Source organism: Lathyrus oleraceus, chromosome 6 (genome assembly GCF_024323335.1).
Source record: "Lathyrus oleraceus cultivar Zhongwan6 chromosome 6, CAAS_Psat_ZW6_1.0, whole genome shotgun sequence".
NCBI classification, from domain to species: Eukaryota; Viridiplantae; Streptophyta; class Magnoliopsida; order Fabales; family Fabaceae; genus Lathyrus; species Lathyrus oleraceus.
In genome coordinates, this window is record NC_066584.1 from 222,497,416 (window position 1) to 222,504,311 (window position 6,896).

Consider the following 6,896-nt stretch of genomic DNA (forward strand, 5'->3'; position numbering starts at 1 on the left):
AGACACGTTTAGTAGCACAAAAGAAAGCACATTCTTTTAGTTCAAGTTTATGTCGACGATATAATATTTGGTTCAACTAACATACACTTGGTCGAGGAATCTTCTAAGGTTATCCAGGGTGAATTTGAGATGAGTCTAATGGGGGAGCTGAACTATTTCCTAGGACTGCAGATAAAGCGACTTGTTGAGGGTACAGCAGTATGTCAAACAAAATACTGCAGAAAACTACTCAAGCGCTTTGGAATAAATGACTCAAAAGAAATTGACACCCCTATGCCTACCAACGGGAATCTGGATAAGGATAAGCATGTTTCTTCTTATCTATATTATGCCTCACCTTGGTTGATGAGATTTGTTTTAGATTTCATTTATGCCTCGCAAGATTACATCAACAGAGGTAATATCAATCCTTTCTACAATTCTCCTACTGCTAAGTGGTTGTATATGTTAGAACAAATGTTCTTACTCTCGTTGATACTAATTTAGTTGCATTTATTGGTTGCCTATATTGTTTGAACATTACAATAATCTGACTTATGAATCCTTCTTGGGGATAACCATCATGACTTAGTGCAAAATGCATATCCATACTGCATCATGACTTAGTGCAAAATGCATATCCATACTGCAAAATGCATTAAAATCTGCTTTGGCATCAGTATGCATCGACACAAAACATGTATGCATCGATCCATATACTCTGAATTTCAATTTTTTTCAAACTGGTTCAGGATGTATCGATGCAGCCATCGCACGTATCGATACACAGGCCAAATGTGAATAATAGGCATCGATGCATGACCATTTGCATCGACACATACTGATGCTATTTGAATTAAATGCATTTCATCTCATGCTGCTCAAGTTTTATTTGAATTGTTGCATAATATATGGTTCAGCTTCTGCAATTCTTAAACTCGTTCTAATCCTTAAATGCTTTTCACTTTATGTTTATCTCTTTTGTTATTACCCTTATTCGTCATTCTTTGTGAATGATTCTTTACTTTGATAGCTTCCTTCTTTGTGATTGATAGCTTGTTATCCATTTTTTGCCATGTCCTGTTACACTGCTACCTTGATAATTCTGTTTCCTCCTCTTTTTGATGTTGACAAAGGGGGAGAAAATGCAGATATGCACAAACTCAGGGGGAGTATCACACATCTTGCCAAAAATTTGCCATCATCAAAAAGGGGGAGTTTGTGAGAGAATTCTTTACCTTGAATTAACTTTTAATGATAGCAAATTGTGTGATCATCATCCAAATTAGTTGTGCACTGCATTACATGATATATTTGTGTTCTTACTTTGTCCATCATCCCACTTTATTGTTGCATAAACATACATATAAATCTACATTGAAAATTCCCTTCAAATAACAATTAAAATGCATTTTATATCAGTATGTATCAATACATGAGCCTTTGCATCGATACATGTAACCTGTGATTAATCACAAAACAATTTCTGTTCAGTATGCATCGATGCATACGAGCCATGCATCAATACATGGAAGACCAAAAACTCTATGTATCGATACACACGATTCCTGCATCGATACAGGACTACTTGAGACTGCCTGTGCATCAATACATGAGCATTAAGCATCGATACATATCAGTGTAAAAATCACATGCATCGATACACACGATTTATGCATCGATACATGAGTAATTGATTTCACCAAATATTCACTCAACTTACAGTATGTATCGATACACACTATTATGCATCAATACACAAAGTTGTTTTAAGTCATAACAGCAACTGTTTCTGCAGCATATAAGAACAGGTTTCAACAGCAGACAAAAGGAACGAATTCATTGAGGGAAAACAATTGAACACAGATCAAAAGCAGTGTTGGAGCAATTGTTTGTGAGCACATAGAAACCTGAAAGAGACTTCATCTTCTTCATCTTCTCAATCACTTCTCTTCAAGAACAATTACACATAACAATTCTTGTTCTTTGGATTAAAGAAGTATCGAGATAACGTTCAGTGGTGTGATCAAGGATCTAGCTGTGGGTTGCAGTGGAACGATCGAGGATCTAGCTGGGTCGAAGATTGAAGGGGGTTTCTAGGAAAAACCTACTGGTTTGTCCTTCAAGAACTGGTGTGTTATTGAGGGTTTGGGAGTCACATTTGCAGAACACATTCAGCCGCAGCGTTGCGTTTGGAGATCGGGGGATTTCGCAAGCAGGTCGTGGAACCGGTGAATTGTTTGCAACTTTGTGCAGGAAAATCTTGATCGAGCTCAGATCAAGTGAAGGTTTATACAAGAAGAGGTTCTTGGAGTTTAGAAATTCTGTCTTTGTATCAAAACCTTGTATCAACGGATTCGGCAATAATTGATAATCAAAGTTCTCAATTTCATTTGAAATTGAGAGGGAGACGTACCCACACGCGAGGACGACGTGGGGAACTTCCTTACCAAATCTCTGCGTATCGTATTCTTACCTTAATCTTCTTTACGTTACAAAACCGTTTTGCAATTTCTGTTAGTGTGTGGTGATTGATCATTTTTCTGGACAGCAGTGATAATAAAACTCTTAGTCATACACCATTGCTGATTATCATCAAACACACACACACCAACTGTTTGACAAAACGGTTAAATTGATTGTGTTCATTGGAAATAGAATTTAAGGATAAGCGCATTCAATCTGTTAAAATTCTCTGTGTATTATCTCTGTCATTCTCATTAAAATCCAGCAACTGCACTTGCGTGTCCGGCTTTCTAGTAGCGGTTCAGAATAGACGGAACTCGATTCGGGACTGATTTTTCCGCCATTTTTGAAAACTCTGATAAAACGTTAAATCCGTTAATTTTAAAGAGGTGATCTATTCACCCCCCCTCTCGATCACTAGCCACACCATCTAACAACCTGGTGTCATTTCGAGGAAACTGTGAACCTGTAAAGTCCATTACAGTTGGCCTGAAAGAATCATTTAAAGAGAACATCCCTTGCAAGTCAGGAACCAGTTCCGACAGCATAGATGGGAAAGCATCACTAGATAAGTAAGTCAAGGTATTCTTCATGTACACTTTCACATCATTGTGGCAGGTAAACAGAGGCTTGCGAACAATTAAATGGTAGGCCAGGTTGCCTTCTCACTCGTAAGTGATCCCTCTTTCATGACCCTACACTAATCACAACACACAACTTCACTATTACGTAAATTTACTCCTTAGCACTTTTATTATACTTCGAGATTTTGTCGTGTTTGGTGGTTCGTCTTGTCACAATTTCGGCATTAACATGATGTTCTCTTTTGCTTCTAGGCTCAAAAGGGGCGGTCGGACGGTCTTGAAGCCGAAGTAGCAAAAATCATGTCTTGTAGTTCACACCATGCCGACATTCATTTACGGTAGGCTTTTTCTTCTTTGCTCATGCCATCTTAGTGCATCGAAACTTGGTAAATTTACGCAGAAACTCGTTGTGTTTGATGCTGCAGGAGGACATGCTGAGTTTGTGGGCGTAAAGGCCCATGGTATTCATTAGGAGGAATTTCGCATGGTTATGAATGGCCTTGAGTTGGTGTGTGTGTGTGTAGTTTGTTGTTTTAGCATGGCTTGTGATGGAGAAGCATGAGGTGGTTTGAGTGAAAATAAAGGGGTGAGTTGAATTTTTAATGAAAAATGTTCCTGTCATGAAAAATCAGATACAGGTTGAATGTACTTTTATTGGGATTGTTTTTATTGGCCTTTTCTCTATTACAAGTGGACTGAATGGCTTGGTTTACATTGGTATTACAGGTGGACATGGCATTGTCATGATGTTTGATTTCGATCTGGTCTAGGAATCCCAAGGAATACAAATGATAAGCTTTTTGATCTTTTTCAAAATTTTATCAGATATAGCAATTGGCTGGACAGGTTTGTCATCCTGAAATCTTAATGGATCGCACTTCTCATGAATTTTAAAACCAACATCAGCCTGTCTAACTCTTTGTCCATGAACAGGTCCTTGTACTACGACAAATCCATACATACAACATAATGTAACAACAGTTGATGTTGAGGGGATAGTGTCTGTCTTGGATCATCATCTTTGATGTTCTGAAATTGTGAGCTTGCGTATGACGACGACTTAAAGGAATTCAGTTGTCGTTGCTGACATGAATCATGATAACTCCTAGAAGAGCCGGAATTTTCTGGAAAGAAATTTGTCTCATCCATAGTTCCACCTCTTATCCCTTGTACTTGAACATGCCTCATATAGTCTTTTCCATCGTGAGAATAAGATCCAAAATCCAAAACGCGGTGATGAGTAGTAGAACCGTCATGAGGTTGAAATTCAGAATGATCAAGAGGTTTAGAACCAGTAATAGATTGTTGAGAATAAAAGCAAGGGTTTTGGTAGGGTTATGAAAAGGCTTGTTGAGATTCATGAAAAGGAAAAGAAGAAGGTGAGGTTAAGGTGTTGTTGTTGCTGCTGATGATGAAGACACAACTAGTTCCATAGCCTTTCCTGAACAGTTTCTACCTTTGTGTATGTGTCTTTCACATTGCTTAGAGTCTGGATACGCTTCCTTTGAACATCTCCATTTCTTGCCATTTGTTCTTCTGCACCTTCCGGGCTCTAGGTCTACTTTTCTGCCAAATCCCATTTCCAAAACATCCCCACCCAATTGGAGGATGTGGAAAGATTCTTGAAGATATAGAACTGTCCAAGCTTCTTTTGATAGAGAAGATAAGATCTGGTGGAATAGGTGTTCCTGTAACCATGTATTTGAAAACAGGAGTTTGTTGTTCAAGCTCTTGCCATTGGTTTGGTGTAAAAGGTGACCTATTTCTTGATCTTGCACTACTCATCATTTTTTATAGAGTTTTTTGGTTTAGAAATTATATTGTGCTATGTAAGCTATGCTGATTTAGAAACTCCACATTCACTGGCAGGTTTGACCCAATTATCATCCAGGATATACCACGCGTTATTCGAAGAGCGAACATAGCAGTAAAGGTGGCCAGGATGAGTTTGTGAACATAAAGGTTGGAAGCACCTGCTAGCATGTCCTTTTGCAAATTGAGTTCCATGGCCAACTTCTGATGAGAAGAGAAGCGCAAGTTTTGTCCTTGTGGAGAATAATGATTGCATCATAATAGTTCAGAAGAGTCCGTAAACGGCACTCACATCTATTTGGACCCATCTTCTCCTGAAATGTAAGTTTTCTCAACAAAATTGCACTGCATTTTGCCCATTCTCTCTGTGACCTTCTCTTTGTATCAAAAAGTTTTCATTTACTTCTTTTACATCACCTTGGCTCAAATCATTATTTATGTCAACAACAAGGGAGAAAAGAAGAAAAAGAAATCCAGTCATGGTGTGAGAGCAAAACTGCAGGAGTCTTAAAAAATCCAGTGACCCGTGAGCAGTGAGCATCAAATGGCAAAGGGTTGAGAAAGAGATATGCAGCTGATAGTTCAAAGGCCTCCTCTACCAAACAAGCAGAAGATAGTATGCGAAACAGCCCAACGTTGTAAGTCCTTGTTTGGTTCTTCATGAGAAAACTTGTCGGCTGCTTTCAAGCTATTTTTATGTAGCAACTGACCAGGATAAACAATTCTTATCTCCTTAAACTAAATGTGGTTATCTTGCATTTCCAGGTCCATTGCTCAAGTATGGTAAGATAGGAGCCTCAATTTGTGTCTGAAGGAATCTTGATATAACCAAAAACTTCTAACGAGACAGAGCTGGTGAATGGCAGTAGTCCTGTCACCTAATTTCTCTTTCCTAACCTTGAAGGTTAATTGAATTGTAGCTTGTTGAAATCTAGCTCTTTCTTATTTGCCCCACCAGATGCAGTGTTGTTGCACTCAGAAGATAGATCTGGTGGTGGATGTCTCAAATTTGTAATATTATTGTTAGAGAAATATAACATTTTGGTGTTGAAACTTGTGACACATGAATTAAGTTCTTCATTTTTTCATTATGTTTATAAAATACTTTTGAAAACACATATTCTCCATTCTTCTCATCTTCATCATTCCCAGGATGATACTGATGCATTTTCCAGTCAGATTTGTAGGATTTTGACTCTTTCTCAGATCTTATATACAAAACCAAGATCTTCTTATAGCCCTTATGTACTCCATATTCTATTACAGCTTTGGTCTTACCAGTCTTGTGCCAGCGTACATGATCTTCAGTTAAGCCATGATGTTGAATATTTTGACGCTTTTGTTGACCAGTATTATATGCATTTATTGTTCTGTGAAAAAAAAGTGAATGTTACTCCCATCTTTCTTAGCACCTGGAAGATTTTTTAAGGACGTGTATAGCAGATGCCTTAGTCTCCTTCCAATGTTGGTATGAACTCGTCGATAAGCATGTGAGGATTTACATTACTAACACCACATTTAGACGTTAAATGGTCTAATAATTCTACATCAGAATGATCAAACTTTATACCAATCGGAAAGCCAGGCCACTCGCTAGAAACATCACTATTGTCTATACGACAGTGACAGTTTGGACATCCCCGATATGCGCCACAATCATTTATCTGATTAGCTAAAGAGAGTGTAGTTCTTTTCACTTTCTTTGCAAATCCTCTCATGTCAATAAGCCATCTCCTAGCCATTATTGGTATGAAGGAAATGAATGATGAAGAAAACACATTCAATAGAGAGAGCGATGAATGAATGAGTGAATGAATGAAGTAGTCGAGATATGAATGAGTACGTGGAATTTTCTTGAATATGAATGGAAAATTTTCCAATGTGAATGAAGAAAATATGAATGTAAATTTGGAATGTGAAAAACGTAAAAAAATATGAAATAATAAACATGAACATGAATGAAGGATATGAAGGTGAATGAAGAAATAATGCAAACGAGTGATCGATGGAGAAAGATTTCAGGGCCAAAATCGGGGTATGACAAGAAGAAAGATG

General features: G+C 37.8%; 2 pseudogenes; both read right to left on the reverse strand.

Moving 5' to 3' along the window:
- Positions 1–3,971: 3,971 nt before the first annotated feature.
- Positions 3,972–4,814, reverse strand: LOC127094871 (growth-regulating factor 5-like; annotated as a pseudogene).
- A 1,030-nt stretch (positions 4,815–5,844) lies between these two features.
- Positions 5,845–6,583, reverse strand: LOC127094872 (SUPPRESSOR OF GAMMA RESPONSE 1-like; annotated as a pseudogene).
- Between the last annotated feature and the right edge of the window lie 313 nt (positions 6,584–6,896).